Consider the following 21376-nt stretch of genomic DNA (forward strand, 5'->3'; position numbering starts at 1 on the left):
CTACTTATTGATACACATTAAATAAATACCTGGCTGTGGATATAAAACCTATGTGTTCACATCTCACCTGAGCCACATCCAGTGTCCCCAGCACCACTCAGACCACCTGCTGGGCCATTGTGGCCGTCAGAGTGGAGCAGAGCTGGGTTTGGTTCCAGTTCTGTTGCTCATCTGCTATGGGATTTTCGGCCAGTCCTCACCCTTCTCTAAGCCTCAGTTTCCACACCTGGGAAGTGGAGGGCCCCTGGCAGGTAAGGTTACTGGAAGGCCAGTTCTCCCACTCCCCCTGCCTTGGAACTGCTGTCAGTCACTCTGGAGGTCCCTGCCTCCACCAGAGAAGCCTGTGGAGTTGAAGGGGGTTGAACTATCCTTGTCACAGAAGTCTCCTGAATTCTGTAGGAAGGGACACGGCTGAGGGCAGGCTATTGGGCGCTCCCACAGCAAACTCCACCAAGGTACAGAGTACTTTAGGATCCAAAGGAAGAGGGAATGTTTGCTTCCTTCACAGCACAAAAGGACCTTTCCAAAAATAGCCACCCCTTAGGTCCAAGCAGAAACATCTAAGCCACACTTGTAGGGTTAGTATTTTTTTTTTTTTTTTTGGCATTACAATGATTCAACTTTTCAGAAAGAAAATCAAATGGAAAGTGCATGTCATACCTAGCAAGCCTTGTGAACAAGACTGGGCAGATTGCTTCCAAATTCTTAACATTCATAACCTTTGGTCTGGAGATACCAGTTATAGAATTTGTCGTAAGGAAATAATCAAGTATATGAAGATATCTGTATGTATGAGAAGTCTCTTCCTAGCTGAAATAGCAAAAATGGGATAAACATGGACATCTAACAGTAGAGTAATGCTCAAATAATTACAAGGTAGTCATATGATGAGAAGCACCAGGCAAGCATTACCAAAAAGCAGATGGGCTACTGCCTGCGGAGGGGGTGCCAGGAGGGAGCTACCCCAATGGGGTATGAGGAACTTTTAGGGGTGATGGATGTGTTCACTATGTTGATTGTGGTCATGGTTTCCCAGGTATATACAGATGTCAAAAGTTATCAAACTGTACACTCTATGTATAGTTTACTGTATATCAACTATATCTCAATAAATATGTTTTTTAAGAAACCATGCAGTTATTAAAAACCATGCTTCAGAAATATTTAATAAAGTAGCAAATGATACAGAAATAACATACAGTGAAAGGTGAGGGAAAATAATATAGGTTTTTTGGAGAACAATTCGTCAATTTACAATAATTTTTTTTTTTTTTTTGAGATGGAGTTTTGCTCTGTCACCAGGCTGGAGTATACAGTCCCATGATATTGGCTCACTGCAACCTCCACCACCCTGGTTCAAGTGATTCTCCGGTCTCAGCCTCCCAAGTAACTGGGATTACAGGCGCCCACCACCATGCCTGGCTAATTTTTGTATTTTTAGTAGAAATGGGGTTTCATCATGTTGGTCAGGCTGGTCTCGAACTCCTGACCTCAAGTGATCCACAAGCTTTGGCCTCCCAAAGTGCTGGGATTATAGGCGTGAGCCACCATGCCCAGCCAATTTGCAGCAAATTTGAACTGTCCATACCCTTAGACCCCCCAGTTTCCCATCTGGGTATTATCTTATCAAGTGAACAGTTCTAAAGATCTTATCTGCAGTTCCTCGGTATCATTAGAGCCCAAATTCAAGCCAGACTCCACAGTTACCTACCAGGCCCTACGTGGCCTGGCTTCTCTAGGAACCCATCCCTGTCCTCATTGCTTCCCCAGCACCTACAGCCACAATGGCCTTGCTGTTCTGGGAATCAGCCGAGCTTCCTCCCACCTTGAGACCTTTGCGCATGCATCCCTCTCCGTCTGTGGTCTCTGTGCATGGAGGAGAGTGTGACTCCTGTCCTCAGTCTTCGCAAATGTCACCTCCCCACACTGGGCTAACTGCCCGACCAAACCCTTTCCTCCAGGTTGCCAGGGACACACACGGCACAACCTCGGGAAAATCGAAGAAAGTTGATGCATGTTCACGTCAGACACCAGAATAAAATCCACGTGGATCCAAGTTTTCTTTTTTTTTTTTTTTTTTTTTTTTTTTTTTGAGACAGCGTTTCACTCTTGTTGCCCAGGCTGGAGTGCAATGGCGTGACCTTCGCTCACCACAACCTCCGACTACCGGGTTCAAGCGATTCTCCTGCCTCAGCCTCCTGCGTAGCTGGGATTACAGGCATGTTCTACCATGCCCGGCTAATTTTGTATTTTTAAGAGACAGGGTTTCTCCATGTTGGTCAGGCTGGTCTTGAACTCCCGACCTCAGTTGATCTGCCCACCTCGGCCTCCCAAAGTATTGGGATTACAGACATGAGCCACTGCACCCGGCCGGATCCAAGTTTTCAATGGAAAGCCTGAAAGCATAACAGTCCTAGAAGAGAATATGGGGAAGTTTCTTTTGAATCTTAGAGCAGGGACAATGTTATCTATGACTCAAAACTCAGATGCCATAAAATAATAAAGTGTTTGATTACAGGAAAAGTCTACATTGAAGAAAGCAAATGGGCCGGGCACAGTGGCTCACACCTGTAATCCCTGCACTTTGGGAGGCCAAGGCGGGTGGATCACGAGGTCAGGAGATCGAGACCACCCTGGCTAACACAGTGAAACCCCGTCTCTACTAAAAATACAAAAATTAGCCGGGCGTAGTGGCGGGTGCCTGTAGTCCCAGCTACTCGGGAGGCTGAGGCAGGAGAATGGCATGAACCCGGGAGGCGGAGCTTGCAGTGAGCCGAGATGGCGCCACCGCACTCCAGCCTGGGCGACAGAGTGAGACTCCGTCTCAAAAAAAAAAAAAAAAAGAAAAAAAAAAAAACAGTGGCTCACAATCTCAGCATTTTGGGAGGCTGAGGTGGATGGATCACTTGAGATCAGGAGTTTGAGATCAGTCTGGCCAACATGGCGAAACCCTGTCTCTACTAAAAATACAAAAATTAGCCAGGTGGGGTGGTGCATGCTAGTAGTTCCAGCCACTCGGGAGCTGAGGCGGGAGAATCGCTTGAACCTGGGAAGCGGAGGCTGCAGTGAGCTGAGATTATACCACTGCACTCCAGCCTAGGTGACAAGAGTGAGACTCCATCTCAAATAATAATAATAATAATAAAGCAAATAAAAAGACAAACTGGTTAGTTATTGGGGAAATGCAACTTGAAAGCATAATGAAACCCCCTTCACAGCCACGAGTGTGGCTATAATCAAAGCTCCAGGTGAGAAGTGCTGGTGAGGATGTGGAGGAAGTGGGGCCCTCATAGTGGCCCTGCTTCTGCTGGCTGGAATGTAAAATAGTACAGCCCCTTTGGAAAACACTCTGGCAATTCCTGAAACAGGTTCCAGCAATTCCATTCCAGGAGAACTGGAAACATATGTCCCACAAAAAAACTTGTGCACAGACATGTACAGCATCATTACTCATAAAACCACAGTGGAAACAACCCAAACATCCATCCATAGCTGATAGGAGACCCGAAATGTGGTCTCTCCACACAGTGGAATATTATTCAGCCACGAAAAGGAATGAAGTTCCGACACATACCACAACCTGGACGGAAGCATTACGCAGAGAAACCAGACACAAAAGATCCCATACTGTACGATTCCATTTGTATGAAATGTCCAGAATAGGCAAATCGATAGAGACTGAAAGTACATTAGTGGTTGCCAGGGGCTGGGAGAGTTAGGGGAAATGAGAAGTGATTACTAATGGTACTGGGTTTCTTTTTGGGTAAGGAAAATTTTCTAAAATTGATTGTGATCATGTTGCACAATTATTCGAATATACTAAAAATCACTGAAATATACTTTAGAGGGTGAACTATATCTCAATACTGTTGTTTTTAGGATACACTGGTAATAAATTTTTTTCAGCTCAATCTATAAAAAAAGCAACAGCCTAACAAAACTGGGAAAAGCATATGAGCAGTATACTGAAAAAGAAATACAAATGGCCCCAAGTTTATAAAAATATGCTCAGTGATCGAGCCACTGCACTCCAGACTGGGCAATAGAGCAAGAGTCCATCTTAAAAAAACAAAAAAAAGATGCTCAGCTTCCTTTTTTTTTTTTTTTTTTTTTAAGACAAGGTCTTGCTCTGTTGCTCAGGCTGGAGTGTAGTGGTACAATCATGGCTCACTGCAGCCTCAACCTCCAGGGCTCAGGTGATTCTCCTACCTCAGCCTCCCAGGTAGCTGAGACTATAAGAGCACACCACCACACCCACCTAATTTTTTTAGAGATGGGATCTTGCTATGGTGCCCAGGCTGGAGTGTAGTGGCACAGTCATGGCTCACTGCAGCCTCAACCTCCAGGGCTCAGTTGATTCTCCTACCTCAGCCTCCCAGGTAGCTGAGACTACAAGTGCACACCACCACACCCAGCTAATTTTCGTAGAGATGGGGTCTTGCTATGTTGCCCAGGCTGGTCTCAAACTCCTGGGCTCAAGAGGACCTCCTGCCTCACCCACCCAAAGTGCTGGGGTTACAGGCAAGAGCCACCGCGCCCGGCCTCAGGTTTACTTACAATGAAAATAATGCACATGCAAACTGCCCCCAAGACACCATTTTTCACTTCTCAGACAGAGGAATGTCCACATTTCGGCAGGCACTTTGGTGAGGCCTGTGCAAACCCTCACACCTGGGCAAGGGGACCATGGAACAGGACAATCCCCATGGGGAGACATGATGGTAACTCTGATGTGTCGGCCTGATGGGGCGACAGAGTGCCGAGATATTTGGTCAAACATGATCCTGGGTGTGCCTGTGAGGCTGTTTCTGGATGAGATGAACATTGAAATCCACAGACTGAGGAGAGCAGAGGACCCTGCTACCTTGGATGGGCTCCATCCAGTCAGTTGAGGGTCTAAATGGAACACAAAGGCTGACCTTCCCCCAAGCAAGAGGGAATTCCTGCTGCCTGACTGCCTTGGAAGGGGGACATCGCTCTTTTCCTGCATCTGCTCTCCTGGGTTTCCAGCAGCCCACTGCGGATCTTGGGACTGTCAGCCTGCATAGTTTGGGGAGTCATTTCTCAATTCCTTACCATAAATCTCAGTCTTTCTCTCCCCACCCTCCCATCTCTCTCTCTCTCTCTCTCTCTCTCTCTGTATGTGTGTGTTTGTGTGCATGCATATGTACACATATATCCTACTGGATCTGTTTCTCTGGAGGTCTTCGCTAATACAGAGGGCAACTGGGTGAAAGACGTCAACACTGGCTGCACACATGGCTTTGACTCAGCAATCACAACTCTGGGAATCCACCCAAGGGATGAGCCTACAGGTGAACACCTGACCTTTGTACAGAGTTATTCATTGCAACAATGTTTATAGGAGCAAAAGACTGGGAAGACTCTTGTGTCACAGGGAACAAATAATTGTGGTAAAATAAATCCGTATGATGGAGCACTGTGTCCCTTTAGGCAACATATATAAATAAAGTTAACGAACCCGGAAGCTCTCTATTTACTTAATGGAAATGAACACCAAGACGCAGAAGTAGATTCTAAAATGCAAGCACAGAGCACGGGTGAGAGCGTGCTCCCTTCACCATGAGAAAGGAAGCAAACACATACACGTACTCGTTTTTGCTTATATTTTCATGAGTAAATTCTGACGGATACACGAGAGACCATGTGTCAGATAAGCCATGGATGGTAGTAAGACTTTTTCTCTAGATACTGTATTTTTTTTTCTTTTTGAGACAGCTTTGCTCTGTCACCCAGGCTGGAGTACAATAGTGCCACCTTGCCTTACTGCAACCTCTGCTGCCTGAGTTCGAGCTATCCTCCCACCTCATTCTCCTGAGTAGTTGGAACTACAGGACTACAGAACTACAGGCGAGAGCCACCACGCCCAACTAATTTTTGTATTTTTTTGTAGAGATGGGGTTTTGCCATGTTGCCCAGGCTGGTGTTGAACTCCTGGGCTCAAGCGATCTGCCCACCTCGGCATCCCAAAGTGCTGGGATTACAGGCGTGAGCCACCGCACGTGGCCTCTAGATACTTTTTAATTTTCATCTGATATTTGAACCATAGTAATGATCCAAATATATCCTCTTCTCAGAAAATAAAATATCCCCTCCTCACTCACCTCCAGTGTCCCGGTTCATTGCCCTTGCAGGCCCAAGCCCGTGATGGTGGAATGTGTCCGCTTGTCCCTCTCTGCACGCACTCCCTGCACCTAGAAGGGGCCCGGAGTTTAGCAGGTGCACACGGGGGCTGAAGGGTTGGATAGAGAAAAGCTGGAAACAAACTAAAAACAACAGAGAATCCTTGAAATAAACGAAGGTGCATTCCAACTGTGAGTGGCATATCTCTTACCCAGTTAAGAAGGAAGCAGGTCCATTCTGGGGGCGCGGTGGCTTTCACCTGTAATCCCAACACTTTGGGAGGCCAAGATGGGCGGATCACCCGAAGTCGGGAGTTCAAGACCAGCCTGACCAACATGGTGAAACCCCCATCTCTACTAAAAATACAAAATTAGCCGGGTGTGGTAGCGCATGCCTGTAATCCCAGCTACTTGGGAGGCTGAGGCAGGAGAGTCGCTTGAACCTGGGAGGCGGAGGTTGCAGTGAGCTGAGATGGCGCCACTGCACTCCAGCCTGGGCAACAAGAGTGAGACTCCGTCTCAAAAAAAAAAAAAAGGGGGGCCGGGCGCGGTGGCTCAAGCCTGTAATCCCAGCACTTTGGGAGGCCGAGACGGGCGGATCACGAGGTCAGGAGATCGAGACCATCCTGGCTAACCCGGTGAAACCCCGTCTCTACTAAAAAATACAAAAAACTAGCCCAGCGAGGTGGCGGGCGCCTGTAATCCCAGCTACTTGGGAGGCTGAGGCAGGAGAATGGCGTAAACCCGGGAGGCGGAGCTTGCAGTGAGCTGAGATCCGGCCACTGCATTCCAGCCTGGGCGACAGAGCGAGACTCCGTCTCAAAAAAAAAAAAAAAAAAAAAAAAAAAAAAAAAAAAAAAGGGAAGCAGGTCTAGGCCAAGCAATTTCCGAACTCACTGTTAAGTAGGGGGAAAGCCCTTTCTAGAACTGTAACTACAACCCCATCTGTTTTACGTTAAAGTGACCCCTAAATAAAACTATGTATTTCTAGACATATATATACGGTACATAAAATGCGAAAAAGACTGGGAGAATACACAGCTGACTCACAACCATGCTGACTTCCAGAGGGGGAGTGGAAGGGTGTAGGGAGGGAGAGGGGCCAGGGGGCTTCACTGTTCAGTTTCGGTGTTTTCCCAAGAGATTGCATTTATTACTCGAGGAAAACAACATTTACAAATATAAACGTTAATAAATAATGAGCAGAAACGCTTATATACCAAATGACTTCCATTTTGTTAGCGCGCACAAAAAGAGTTGAAAAAACTATATGGAAAGTAGCACAGACCAAAAACAGGAAGCAGAGCAGTATGCTGATCAGGTAACAAGATCTCAGTCGATTTTAATAAGTGTTTTGTTTTACAGGTCAGTGTTTCCTGTTTTTCCACAATGAATGCTTCTAATAAAGGGGGCTCGGAGCAGTCAGCCCGGGGAGTGAACTCTCGCTCCAGCCCGGACAGGGCGGGCCGGGAGTCACTGGGGGCGCTGGGCCGGGCCGGGCCGGGGGCTGGGCTGCAGGGTGGACCGAGGAGCAGGAAAAGGTGCTTGGTGCTGAGCGCACGCAGGCGACCAGGGGGTGCTCGCGCAGCGCGCTCGGTCCTCCCTCCGGGTCTCGGGGCTCTGCGCCAGCTCCGGGAAGCGCACTGGGCAGCGGGCGGCCATCTGCGCTCCGTCTCTTCCCAGCCTCAGTCCCAGCCCAGCGTCGGGCAAAGGGGTGATTTCACACTCCGGAGGGGCGACTGAGGGGTTCACGCCTCTGCCCGCCGGTCCCTCCTGCAGTCTAACTTCTTCCCTCCGGGCGCAGCCTGGGCCAACCTCCACCTTCAGCCATCGCCCCGGGGAGGGGGGCCTCTCCTGCCAGCCCCTCCGACCCAGCTGACTCTGGAGGGGATTCGCGCGCTCACCGAGGACGCCCTCCCCACTCGCCCCTGCACCTCCTCGTCTGCAAAAGAGGAGCCGAGGATACCAGCACTTTGGGAGGCCGAGGCGGGCGAATCATGAGGTCAGGAGTTCGAGACCAGCCGGGACAACACGGTGAAACCCCGTCTCTACTAAAAATACGAAAATTAGCCGGATGTGGTGGCGCGCGCCTGTAATCCCAGCTACTCAGGAGGCTGAGGCAGGAGAATCGCTTGAACACGGAGAGGCGGAGGTTGCAGTGAGCCGAGATCTTGCCATTGCACTGCAGTCTGGGCGACAGAGCGACTCTATCTTAAAAAAATAGTAAATAAATAAATAAAAGAGGAGCCGAGGGAGAGCCTGGGACGGAACTGGGGCTCTCCATGGGAGCCGAGAGGGGCTGAGGAACCCGGGGGACACGCGCACGCCCCCTCCCCAGCCTCCACCAGCTCCTTCCCAGAGGGAAGGACCCGCGGCTGCGCGGGCGCCCGGGACCTGGACTGCGCCCTGGACCCCCAGCCCCTCCGCGGTCCTGCGTGGGCGCCCCGGCAGGGAAGGGAGCTGCAGCGCCTGGACTGGCCATCGAATTATGGTGCATGAAAAACAAAGAGAGCAGGGCCATTTGGGGTTTCTCACTGCCGGTGCGCCGCTCCCACCCCACCTCCCCGGACCCCGGGCCTTACAGGAGGGTCACTTCCTCCTACCCACGGGTCCCTACCGCCAAAATACCCCAGCTCTTCTTTCCTCCGTCCGAAATCTGTGACTTCAAGGAAACAATTAGCTTCTCCGGCAGCCAATTATCATGCAGCCAATTCCCCATTTTTCCAGTGCACAAACGTTTTGGGGGTTTGGAGACACCCAGGACCCCAGAAACAGGACAGCCGCAGTTTCAGCCTGGAGCGGCGAGGGGGAAGAGACCTCACTGGGAGCACAGCGGAGGAAGGGATTATCAGTCTCTTTGGGGTAATGTGGGGATGCAAGTGACCTCCCAGTGGACCTTGAAGGCTGAGTGGGAATTTTCCAGAAGGGAAAGGAGACAGCCATTGGGTTATATCTCAGGTCAAGGTCAGCATGGGAGGTCCGGGCACCCACACCCACCCCCAACGGGCAGACTGGGAGCTGGTTCCTCAAAGTGCTATGCCCATCTGTCATACCGTGAATGGACGCATCCAACGTGGTCTATCCGGTCAAACAGAGTACCATTCAGCTGTACAAAGGGGTGAACCACCGACCCAGGCTGCAACGTCAGTGAACCCTGAAGACATGCTGAAAAAAGGCAGTCACCAAGGACCACATATTGTAGGATCCCATTCCTATGAAATGTGCAAAATAGGCAAATCCATATGTAAATCTGGCAGAAAGTGGACTGGTGGCCGCCCCGGGTGGGGAGCGTAGGGAGAATGGCTGCTAATGGGTTGAGTGTTTTGTTTAGGGGAGAATGTTTAGGAAATTAGATTGTGGTGGTGGTTGCACAACCCTGTATATATACCAAAATCGATTGAATTGTATACACTTGAAAACAGTGAACGTTATGGTATGTGAGTCAAATCTCAGTAGATTTTAAAAAAAGAGAGCTTAGCAGGGCCAGGCGCAGTGGCTCACATCTGCAATCTCAGCACTTTGGGAGGCCAAGGCGGGCGGATCACCTGAGGTCAGGGGTTCGAGACCAGCTTAGCTAAAATGGCAAAACCCCATCTCCAGTAAAAATACAAAAATGGCCGGACACGGTGGCTCACGCCTGTAATCCCAGCACTTTGGGAGGCCGAGGCAGGTGGATCACCTGAGGTCGGGAGTTCGAGACTAGACTGACCAACATGGAGAAACCCCGTCTCTACTACAAATACAAAATTAGCTGGGCATGGTGATGCATACCTGTTATCCCAGTTACTCGGGAGACTGAGGCAGAAGAATCGCTTGAACCCAGGAGGCAGAGGTGGCAGTGAGCCAAGATTGCACCATTGCACTCCAGCCTGGGTAACAAGAGCAAAATCTCTGTCTCAAAAAACAAAACAAAACAACAACAAAAATTAGCCAGACGTGGTGGCGCCCACCTGTAATCCAGCTACGTGGGAGGCTGAGGCAGGAAAATCGCTTGAACGCAAGAGGCAGAGTTGCAGTGAGCCAAGATTTTGCCACTGCACTCCAGCCTGAGCGACAGAGCAAGAGATCAAGATTTCATCTTAAAAAAAGAGAGAGAGAGAGAGAGCGCGCTGCAGAGCTGCACCTCAGGTCCTGCACCGTGGTTCTCATGGCTGCCCCATTTTGCAGCAGAGGAAGCTTCTGCTTGGGCCTTGCGGTGGGGCAAGGCTGCAGCCGGGCCAGCACTCTGCCGCCCTCTGAGAGTGTCTTCTCTGGAGAGCTGACTGGGCCTGCTTTGCCTCCATCTCCTCTCCCCGCACCTGATCCATGGCTGTGCACAAAGACAAGAAGAGGTGAGTGGAAAGGCACGCTGGGCAGAGGGAACAGCGAGAACGGATGCTCAGAGGCAGGAAGTGGGGTGAGGTCTTGAGTGGAGGGAGCACAGAGTCCAGTGAAGTTTGCGAGCCCAGGGTGGAAAGGTTGTGTGGGTGCAGATCTCTAGAAGGTCTTTCCAGCCTGCCCTAGAGGAAGGGCCAGCTTCCGAGAAATGCAACTTGCACAGTCACACAGAGGGAGAACTTAATAGGGCTTCGTGGTTAGTTTCATGCTCTGCGGTCACTGGCTTGAAATTCCTTTCTTGTTTTAAAAATTTTTTTTTAATTTTATGTATTTATTTGTTTATTTGTTTTGCAGACAGGGTCTCGAGAGCTCTGTAACCCAGGCTGGAGTGCAGTGGTGCGATCATAGCTCACTGCAGCCTTGAACTCCCGGGCTGAAGCTCAAGCCATCCTCTTACCTCAGCCTCTCAAGTAGCTGGGACTACAGGCACACCACCAGGTAATTTTTTTTTTTTTTTTTGGTAGAGACAAAGTCTGGCTTTGTTGCCCAGGCTGGTCTCAAACTCCTGGTTTCAAGCGATCTTCCCACCTCAGCTTGAAATTCTTCATAGTTTTTGATCAAAGGACTCAGCCTTCCTTTCACTTTGCTTGACAAATTTTGAAGCCTGTTCTGCCTGGAGGCCACAGATTGTATCAAAGACGATGGGGCACAGAAGATGACCGTGAAGAAGGTCACGCATGGGGACAGGTTCCCGTGGGAGACATGGAAATGGGGTGAAGGCCTGGAAGGGGAGGGCCAGATGGAGGGGCACCGGGCAGCTAAGCCTGCAGAGCCCCAGGCCTCCACCCGTCCATCCCAACCATCACTCAGTCATTCAGCTAACATTTCTGAAACCCAAGTTATGTATCCAGTTCTGGTTTCCAGGGTTTCCAGCCCTAGGGGTTTATGGTCTATGGAATCTGTAAGCTAGTCCCCACCCACCCCAAGCCAGAGCCACACTCTGCCCCAATCCCTGGTTTGTTTTTCTCCTTTACCTTTTTTTTTTTTTTTGAGACAGAGTCTTGCTCTTGTCACCCAGGCTGGAGTGCAATGGCACAATCTCAGCTCACTGCAATCTCCGCCTCCCAGGTTCAAGCGATTCTCCTGCTTCAGGCTCCTGAGTAGTTGGGATTACAGGTGCCTGCCATCATACCTGGCTAATTTTTGTATTTTTGGTAGAGACGGGGGTTTCGCAATGTTGACCAGGCTGGTCTCGAACTCCTGACCTCGTGGTCTGCCCACCTCTGCCTCCCAAAATGCTGGGTTACAGGTGTGAGCCACTGCACCCAGCCTCCTTTGCCCTTTCCACATGAGTCTGTTTCTTGACCCCCTCTCTCACTAGAATTTGGGCTTCTGAGGATGTGGCTTGGTTAAAATGCTCTGTTCACTCCCTGAGAATCCCAGTGTCTAGAATAGTGCTGGCATAAGTGTAGGGGCTCAGTACATACTTGCAGAATGAATGGATGCATGATCAAATGAATGAGTATGTGTGAGACCAGGGCCGGATTCAGATGTTTCCTCTTTCCAGTACCTCCAGCCTGGGCAACATGGTGAAATCCTGTCTCTACTAAAAATACAAAAATTAGCCAGGCGTGGCATTTGCCTGTAGTGCCAGCTACTGGGGGGCTGAGGCAGGAGCATCGCTTGAGCCCAGCAAGTCGAGGCTGCAGGGAACTGAGATTGTGTCACTGCACCACTGCACTCCAGCCTGGGTGACAAAGGGAGACCCTGTCTCAAAAAACAAACAAACAAAAAGTCTTTCTAGGACCTAAGTGCTAAAAGGATTATGGCAACCTCTTCATATGTAATTTGAAAGATGTCAACTAAAGAAAAAAATCAAGCTTTTGAAGCTTTAAAGTTAGTTTATTCGGAGATCTTGCTGAGGACTATTGACTGAAGCCTATAGCCCAGGAGCAGTTCCATCGTATTGCCCCGCCACAGTGTTTCAGGCCACAGCTTACACACCTGTGGTGGAGGTTCCGCCTGTGCAAAATCACATCAAACTTTCTCAGAAGTTACACTGAAGCAGAATCACATCAGAAGTTGGGTTTGGCTGTATTTGGTTATAGATTACAGAGGCATAATCACTAACCTTGTTAGATGTTATTTACTTTTATTTATTTATTTTTTTGAGACGGAGTTTCGCTCTTGTTGCCCAGGCTTGGAGTGCAATGGTGTGATCTCACTGCAACCTCTGCCTCCCCGGATGAAGTCATTCTCCTGCCTCAGCCTCCCGAGTAGCTGGGATTACAGGCGTGCGCCACCATGCCCAGCTAATTTTGTATTTTTAGTAGAGACAGGGTTTCTCCATGTTGGCCAGGCTGGTCTCCAACTCCCAACCTCAGGTGATCGGCTCGCCTTGGCCTCCCAAACTGCTGGGATTACAGGTGTGAGCCACCTCACCCAGCTGACGTTATCTTATGTGCAGAAAAAGGCAAGGATTAGGGTCACTTATCATTTAAGAAATATAGTAACTCAGGCAAGAGGCATGGGGGCCATGGGCTCTGTCCTGTTTTGTCTTCAAAGCATCCTTCTGGAGAGTTGCAAGTCAGAATCAGGGTCTTTGTGAAATGATGCTGCAAACAGAAATGAGTAAACACGGTTTCTTATATTTGTCTCATAAATATGTGTGCTAAACTGTTAAATAAGTATAAGAAAGTCCATCGGCCAGGTGCAGTGGCTCAAGCCTGTAATCCCAGCACTGTGGGAGGCCGAGGCAGGCGGATCACGAGGTCAGGAGATTGAGACCATCCTAGCTAACACAGTGAAACCCCGTCTCTACTAAAAATTACAAAAAATTAGCCGGGCGCGGTGGTGGGCACCGGTAGTCCCAGCTACTCAGGAGGCTGAGACAGGAGAATTGCTTGAACCGGGAAGGTGGAGGTTGCAGTGAGCCAAGATCACACGACTGCACTCCAGCCTGGGGCACAGAGCAAGACTCCGTCTCAAAAAAAAAAAAAAAAAAAAAAAAAAAGGGAAAGAAAAGAAAACTGCCATAAGATTGCTACAAAACTGGTTAATGTCCTACAGGGCAATAAAATCATAACCTTGGGGAATTCTTGTTTCTATCAACTGAAATCCTTTGAATTTCTATTGGACAAAAATCTACCAGCTCACATGTAACTTCACAGACTCTGGGGCCTCGTCCAAGATACTGTTCCCTAGAAAATGAGCGAATCCTTGAATGGGACAGTTAGGCAATGATCCAGTGTGACACTGAAATCACATTCAGACATGCTTTTGCCTTATTTCCAAGTTTGGGATATTTTTTCTTAATCTGTGTGACGCAGGAGGCTAGAGACGGGCCTTCGAAGGGCCATAACTGGAATGATTTACTATGTGTGTGTGCCTGTGTGTGTGTTCGTGTGTGTGTGTGTGTGCATATGCGTGTGTGCACGTGTGTGTGCATGTGTGTGTTTCCAAGGATAGAATTTGTAGCCATCATCGGGTTTTCCAAGGGTCAGTGACTCCTCGTTCCAATTTTTTTTTTTTGAGATGGAATTTTGTTCTTGTTGTCCAGGCTGGAGTGCAATGGCGCAATCTCAGCTCACTGCAACCTCCGCCTCCCAGGTTCAAGTGATTCTCCTGCCTCAGCCTCCCAAGTAGCTGGGACTATGGACGTGTGACACTATGCCTGGCTCATTTTTGTATTTTTAGTAGAGACGGGGTTTCACCATGTTGGCCAGGCTAGTCTCGAACTCCTGAACTCAGATGATCCACCCACCTTAGCCTGCCAAAGTGCTGGGATTACAGGCATGAGCCATTGCGCCCAGCCCTTCCAAATATAAAAACTATAAAGACTCAAGTTATTACCTACCTCTCTCGTTCTCCTTCTACCTCTACCTCCAAAGGGGAGGATTTATGTCTTTAACACAGAAGACTTTTTGTCAATGCTCTCATTTAAAAACTCAGGTGTCTGCTAAAATGAGCTACAGGAGGGTCACCTCCTCCCTGTGCGTGAAGTCCCAGTATCGGGGCTGCCGGCATAGCAGTCAGGAGCAAGACTGCCCTGGCCCTGGTGATGGGCAAGTCGAGACACCAACTTCAATAGCATCCGTTAAGGCATTGCCTGCTCTGGGCCCAGCACGCTGCTCTGATCCCATGAAGAAGCTCAGGTCCTGGCCTGAATGCATACTCTCTAAGTAGGCTGGGTAGATGGGGGCCTCAGAGATGACTGGGGAAACTGAGGAGGGAGTAATAGTGACCCTTGAACTATTCTGACCATTTCAAATGGCCTTAAAGAGGCCCCTCATCTATCTGAAATTAACCTGTATAGATTAAAATGCCCAGATTTTTGGTTCTTGGCTGGCAGTACACGGTGTCTTGGCAGCCACTGTGCTTATTGACAAGCATCTTTTAAAGCAATGAATGAATTTTTTGCTGGTCATAGTCTCCAGCTGGCAGTTTTGCAGATTTCTGCCGTATGCACCAGAAAATTCGTTATTCCCCCATTACATGTACTGTTTATAAGCAACAGTTTTTGTTTATTCATTTATATATTTTTTCCTTTTTTTCCAACATTCTCTGATCTGGGAGGGCAACAGTTTTGAAAACATGGACTCATGACGGGGTGGGGGGAATAATAATCCCAGCTAAAGCTTACGTGGCACCTGCTGTGTACCAGGGAATGCTCTAAGCACTCCTGTCAGTTACTCATCTTCATTACAACTCTCCAAGGCAGCTTCCATTTCTTTCCCATGTTACAGATGAGGAAACTGAGGTGCAGGGAGGTTTAAGATCACTTGGCTAGTAAGTGGCAGAGACAGGATTTGAACCCAGGCTGAGTGGTTCTGGAGTTCACGCTCCCAACACCAGAATATGACTGCTTCTCCAAATAAATGAACTAATCAGAATAAGATTAGAAAGAAAAGAGTGGTGAAAAGGTTGCTTATTAGTGCCCAGGGTCAATGTCCTCTCTTTTTTTTTTTTTTTTTTTTTTTTTTTGAGACGGAGTCTCACTCTGTTGCCCAGGCTGGAGTGCAGTGGCACAATCTCGGCTCATTGCATCCTCTGCCTTTTGGGTTCAAGTGACTCTCCTGCCTCAGCCTCCCAAGTAGCTGGGATTACAGGTGCCAACCACTATGCCTGGCGAATTTTTTTTTTTTTTTTTGTATTTTTAGTACAGAATGGGTTTCACCTTGTTGGCCAGGCTGGTCTCGAACTCCTGACCTCAAGAGATCCACCTGCCTCAGCCTCTCAAAGTGCTAGGATTACAGGGGTGAGCCACCACGCCTGGCCCATCCTCTTTTTTTGAAGTGAGGAAACTGAGGCCAGACGGGCAGTAAGCCACCCATGCAGCCAGCCAGACTCAGCTCTGTGCCCCGTGGCCTGCTGTACCCTCTCCTGACCTCCATTCCTGCTTCTTCACTGTGCTGCCTCCCCAGGAAGGCAACCCCCTGCTGACCTTCCTTGTGCCTCAATGGGCCAGCCAGGGTGCTGGGGACTAAGAGGTGCAGAAGAAACAGTGGAGTCCTGGATCTGAAGGGATGAGGGAGAATGGTGAAAGCTTGCTCATTAGTGCCCTGGGTCAAGGTCCTCTTTTCTTTTTTTGGTTTGTTTGTTTGTTTTTAGACTGAGTTTCAATCTTGTTGCCCAGGCTGGAGTGCAATGGCACGATCTCGGCTCACTGCAACATCTGCCTCCTAGGTTCAAGCCATTCTCCTGCCTCAGCCTCCTGAGTAGCTGGGATTACAGGAGCCTGCCATCACGTCCAGCTAATTATTGTATTTTTAGTAGAGATGGGGTTTCACCACATTGGTCAGGCTGGTCTCCAACTCCTGACCTCAGGTGATCCACCCGCCTCAGCCCCGAAGTGCTAGGTTTACAGGCGTGAGACTCCGCACCCAGTCAGTCCTCTTTTAAGTGAGGAAACTGAGGCACAGATGGGCAGCAAAGCAGCTAGGAACAGCTGGATAGAATGTGTTCTGGGCCAGGTGCAGTGGCTCATGTCTGTAATCCCACCACTTTGAAAGGCTGAGGCGGGCAGATCACTTGAGGTCAGGAGTTCAAGATCAGCCTGGCCAACATGGTGAAACCCTGTCTCTACTAAAAGTACAAAAATTAGCTGTGGTGGCACGTGCCTGTAATCCCAGCTACTTGGGAGGCAGAGGCAGGAGAATCGCTTGAACCCAGGAGGCAGAGGTTGCAGTGAGCCGAGATCACACCATTGCACTCCAGCCTGGGTGACGAAGAGAGACTCCATCTCAAACAAACAACAACAAAAGAATGTGTTCTGATCCCACGTCAGAGCAGACCTGTTCGTTAAGAAAACAGTGCACTTGTTGCTCTGAGTCCTTTCCGTGCACGTCCTCTTGCTGCGTGCAGGTGCTTTCGTCTGCATCACCCGGTTCTGTCCTCATGAAACCCTGGTGATGCAGGCTCAGCAAAGTGGAACTGACCATATTTACTCAACACCTACAGGGGCCCAAGGTTCAAGGTCAGAGGGACTACAGGCTTCGGAGAGGAGAGGGAAGCACACCACGCTGAGATTTCAATACCGTTTCCTATGGGGAAACCAGAACTGAGTTCCAAAATATCGTACATACTTCTGGATCAGAATCTGCTGGGAGTTGCCAGCAAGAAATGAGGCTGGTGAGATCGAGTGGGGACTCAGCTGTGCTCTTGGCAGGCAACAGGGTTTACCATTTTCTGTCACAATTGTTCATCTATTTTAGATGGGACAACGATAGTATGGTCATATTTTTTAGTTAAGAATATTTATCTTTTAGAAGTTTGTACTCAAGAATTTGAGGGCCGGGCGCAATGGCTCACACCTGTAATCCCAGCACTTTGGGAGGCTGAGGCGGATGGATCACCTGAGATCAGGAGTTGAAGACCAGCCTGGTTAACATGGTGAAACCCTGTCTCTACTAAAAATACAAAAATTACTGGGCATGGTGATGCACATCTGTAATCTCAGCTACTCAGGAGGCTGAGGTATGAGAATCGCTTGAGCCCTGGAGGCAGAGGTTGCAGTGAGGTGAGATTGCGCCACTGCACTCCAGCCTGGGGGACAGAGCAATACTCCATCTCAAAAAACAAAAAACAAACAAACAAAAAAGGAATTTGTGGACCTAACGGTAGGATTTCTGAATTTGCTTTAAAATAAACAGTAGGACTGGGCAGGAGTGGGTAGGAACACAAGCATATACCTTGGCCCTAGCTCAGTAACTGTTGAACTTGAGTTTTGGTTGTACGGGCCTTTATTATACTGTTCTGGTTAATTTTTTTCAAAGGTTTGGATTTTTCAAAATATTAGCCAGGCATGGCGGGACTTGCCTGTGACCCCAGCTACTGAGGAAGCTGGGGCGAGAGGATCGCTTGAGCCTGGGATGTCAACGCTGCAGTGAGCTGTCATTTTGCTACTGCCCTCCAGCCTGGGCAACAGCGAAAGATCCTGTTTCAAAAATGAATGAATGAATGAACAAAAAGGTTTGGATTTTTCCATAAAAAAGTTTTTTTTAAGCCGAGCGCGGTGGCTCAAGCCTGTAATCCCAGCACTTTGGGAGGCTGAGACGGGCGGATCACAAGGTCAGGAGATCGAGACCATCCTGGCTAACACGGTGAAACCCCGTCTCTACTAAAAAATACAAAAAAAAAAGCTAGCCGGGCGAGGTGGCGGGCGCCTGTAGTCCCAGCTACTCGGGAGGCTGAGGCAGGAGAATGGCGTGAACCCGGGAGGCGGAGCTTGCAGTGAGCTGAGATCCGGCCACTGCACTCCAGCCCGGGTGACAGAGCGAGACTCCGTCTCAAAAAAAAAAAAAAAAAAAAAAAAAAAAAAAAAAAAGTTTTTTTTAGAGTAAAAAGAGAAATCTTAGCGATAAATAAAAACATTACCCGCATTAAAAAGAAAAGTTTTCTTGTAGCTATGGTAGGCAACTGCTACAGTATTCAAACTGGGGCAGAATTTGTAAAAAAAAAAAAAAAAAAAAAAAAATCCAAAAAAACCCACAAGGCTTGAGAAAGATTATTCTAGTTTCGGAGGCAGGCATGGAGATGTTTTTTGGCCCCAGGGAACTGAGGCTCAGGCCCGGAGCTCCCCGGGGGGCCTGGTTCTCTGGTTCTTTATTAATAGACTCAGCTTCGCAGCCGGGGGAGCCGCCGACCGGGGGAGGACAGCTGCCGCGTGGTCGGCGGGAGGGGAATGAGGCCTCCCCAGTGTGGCTGCAGTCGCAGGCTCCTTGCCGCCGCCGAGAGCACGGCCTCCATGGCACAGGTGAGCGTGGCGCCTCGACGCCCCCACAGACCGGGTACCTGTCCCTGCCCCGCCCGGCCTGCAGGTGGCACCGAGGCGGGGCGCAGGGAAGGGCGCACGGTCAAGGCCGAAGAGCTCTGGGAACAGACAGGGCGCGGGGCCAATCCCAGCTGGGCGCGCACCGGGGCGCTGAGCGAGGGAGGAAGTGACCTTGGAGCCGGGACCTGTAGGCGACTGAGGTTCCAGGGAAAGGAGGGAAGGGCATTTGAGGTGAGAATGACAGTCCAGCTTCTGTAGCGCAAATCGCGAAGGCCCACGCGCAAGGAGAGCCCCACGCGCAAGAACCGCCAGGGCTCGTGGGGTGCAGCCGTGCGTCGGGAACGTGTGCCCTGGCCCGGCCCCCCTGCCTTTTGGGGCGGTGAAATCTGCGGGGGTCGAGTGCCCGGGCTCACTTGTGGTCCAGACAAGAGCCAGCAGGGGGACAAACCCCCAACTTCTAACCTCAAAGAAACGCAAATTAAAAGGAGAGATGAGAGGTTCTTCCCTCCTTCACCCCTCCTTTTAGGATTGGCAAAGATTAAAATAATCCCTAATCGGAGACAGGGACCCGCTTGCACGCGCAGGTGGTAGTGGAAGTTGGTAAGCTTTTCGGCATGGTAGCTTGGCCTGTGGCATCAAAATGTTCCATGTGCCTGGTTGCGTCCCCTGCAGGGATCTATCCTACAGGAGAACCAGGAGCTCCAAGAGGTACATCGACGGCCAACGCAGCTTTTATTTATACCTGCAATGGTGGGGTGGGGGGCGGGGAGGAGGGCTTAATTGTCCACTGGGGGCCGCGTAAATGGATCACAGCATCGTAAAAGGAAATCTTACGCAGCCTTGGGAAGGCCCGCGGTCATCTCCGTCCCCCCACAGAGAACTATGTCCACGACTGAAGCCAAGCGAAAACAAAACAGCTTACAGACAGCTTGCATCCTAGCCTTCCTTTAAAACAGTGAGCCTGAGAACCGCAGGGAGAGTTAACTGCAGCGGCGGTGGGGGGCGGGATCAAAGGAGAACTTTCATTTTCTTTTCTAAATTATTCTGCGGTAACAGCCAAATAATACAGAAAGAAGGATGGTTGCTAACATGGATTTTTCATAACTAGAAGTAGTCGACCTTAAAAAGAGCCGGGTTCATAAAAAATGGTTTAAAAGAGTCTTTGTTCATAAAATCGGTGCACTTATGGAGCACCTGCTGTATGCAGAGCTGCCAGCTCGCGCCTGGAAGCATTGCGGGTAAAGATAGGGGAGGGGTAGCTCCCGGGCAGGAAGAGCCCCTTGGCCCTCCTGTTATGCTTGGGGCCCCTCTCCCTCCCCGTCAACCCCCCGGGTCCCCTGCAGCTGCGCTCGCCCTAGACTCCTGGGACGGGTGGATGTTCAGTTCCCGCTCCCGGCCCCTCTCCCGAGCTCCAGCACAAGGGTCTCTCGGTCACTCTGCCCTGGACTCCAGCTACTCCTCTCCTGGCACCTATTATGTTCTTGACGTTGGAAGAATTATTTTAGTAAATCTCACCAAAGCCCAGTAAGGAAGGCATTTATATCCTAGCTAGATGAGGAGGAGCCACGCTGCCTCCGGATCGCTCGTGGTATAAGGTCTGATTTGGGGCATGGGCTGTGGAGTCAGATCTGGACCCACTGTCCGGTCTATCATTCCCCCCGCTTTTTTTTTTTTTTAGAGACGGGGTCTCCCTACGTTGCCCAGGCTGGCCTTGAACTCCTGGCTTCAAGCGATCTTCTCTCCTCAGCCTCCAGAGTACCTGGGATTATAGGCGCGCGCCACCACTCCCGGTGGATCGGTTGCTCCTCAGCTCAGTGACGTTGGACAACTTATTTCCTGGCCCGCCACCCTTGTCTGCATAAAGGAGTCGGGGGTGAATACCATCAGGGGGTGCCTGGAGCATTACACCGGGCAATGCCGATAAGTCGCGAGCATGAGCCAGGCACATAGCCAAGCATTTTATGCGCACGGCCTCCACGAGATGACTCATTTTACGGATGAGGAAACTGAGGCTCGGAGGGTGAGGAATTTCGTCCTAGACCCCATTCCGGCAGAGGTCGAGGACGCGAGCACCCGCGGGTGCCTCAGTTTCCCTCCCCTTCTCGCCCCGTGGACGCCCCGCCCCGCCCAGGCCCCGGGTCCGCCCTCCGCGCGCCGGGAGTCCCCCGCCCGCCGGCGCCGCAGCCGGACCCGCCTCAGCCAATCCGCTGCCGCCGGCGTCGGGTGCGCTCGGCCTCACCCGCGGCCCTCCTTCCCCGGAGCCCACTCGCCGCTCGCTCACTCAGCCGCTGCTGCCACCGCCGCCGCTACCGCCGCCGCTGCCGCCGCCGCTGCCGCTGCCGCACCTCCGTCGCTGACTCGGTGAGGCCCGGCCGCGCGCGGTGGGGAGGGTGACGGAGCGGCCCTGCGGGCTGCGGGAGCCGGGCAAGGGCGGCGCGCGGGGCTGCCGGGAACCGGACCTGGTGGGGGACCCCGCCGGAACCGGGACGCCGAGAGGAACCCCGGTATTTCCCCCGGACGGCGGGGTTGTGGAGATCCTGAACCCGGAGAGGAGCCGGGGCTCCCCATGTCCCGCAGGGGATTGGGTCTGGGGGCCTGCCGGGGGTCGGTCCGTCAGCAGGCGGGTCCCGTGCGGCCGTGGGAG

The 21376-nt window shown here is 50.6% G+C and overlaps 2 protein-coding genes across 2 annotated transcripts in view; one reads left to right on the forward strand and one right to left on the reverse strand.

Moving 5' to 3' along the window:
• The window catches only part of IGHMBP2 (immunoglobulin mu DNA binding protein 2), a 556281-nt gene that overhangs the window by 73394 nt on the left and 461511 nt on the right, over positions 1-21376 (reverse strand). The gene's annotated exons all lie outside the window — the stretch shown is intronic.
• The window catches only part of CPT1A (carnitine palmitoyltransferase 1A), an 81521-nt gene continuing 81080 nt past the window's right edge, over positions 20936-21376 (forward strand). The window contains exon 1 of the mRNA XM_050758179.1: positions 20936-21093. The gene's annotated coding sequence lies outside the window, so the exon portion shown is untranslated. The remainder of the gene's footprint in view (positions 21094-21376) is intronic.

This window comes from Macaca thibetana, chromosome 14 (assembly GCF_024542745.1).
Source record: "Macaca thibetana thibetana isolate TM-01 chromosome 14, ASM2454274v1, whole genome shotgun sequence".
In the NCBI taxonomy this organism is placed as follows: domain Eukaryota; kingdom Metazoa; phylum Chordata; class Mammalia; order Primates; family Cercopithecidae; genus Macaca; species Macaca thibetana.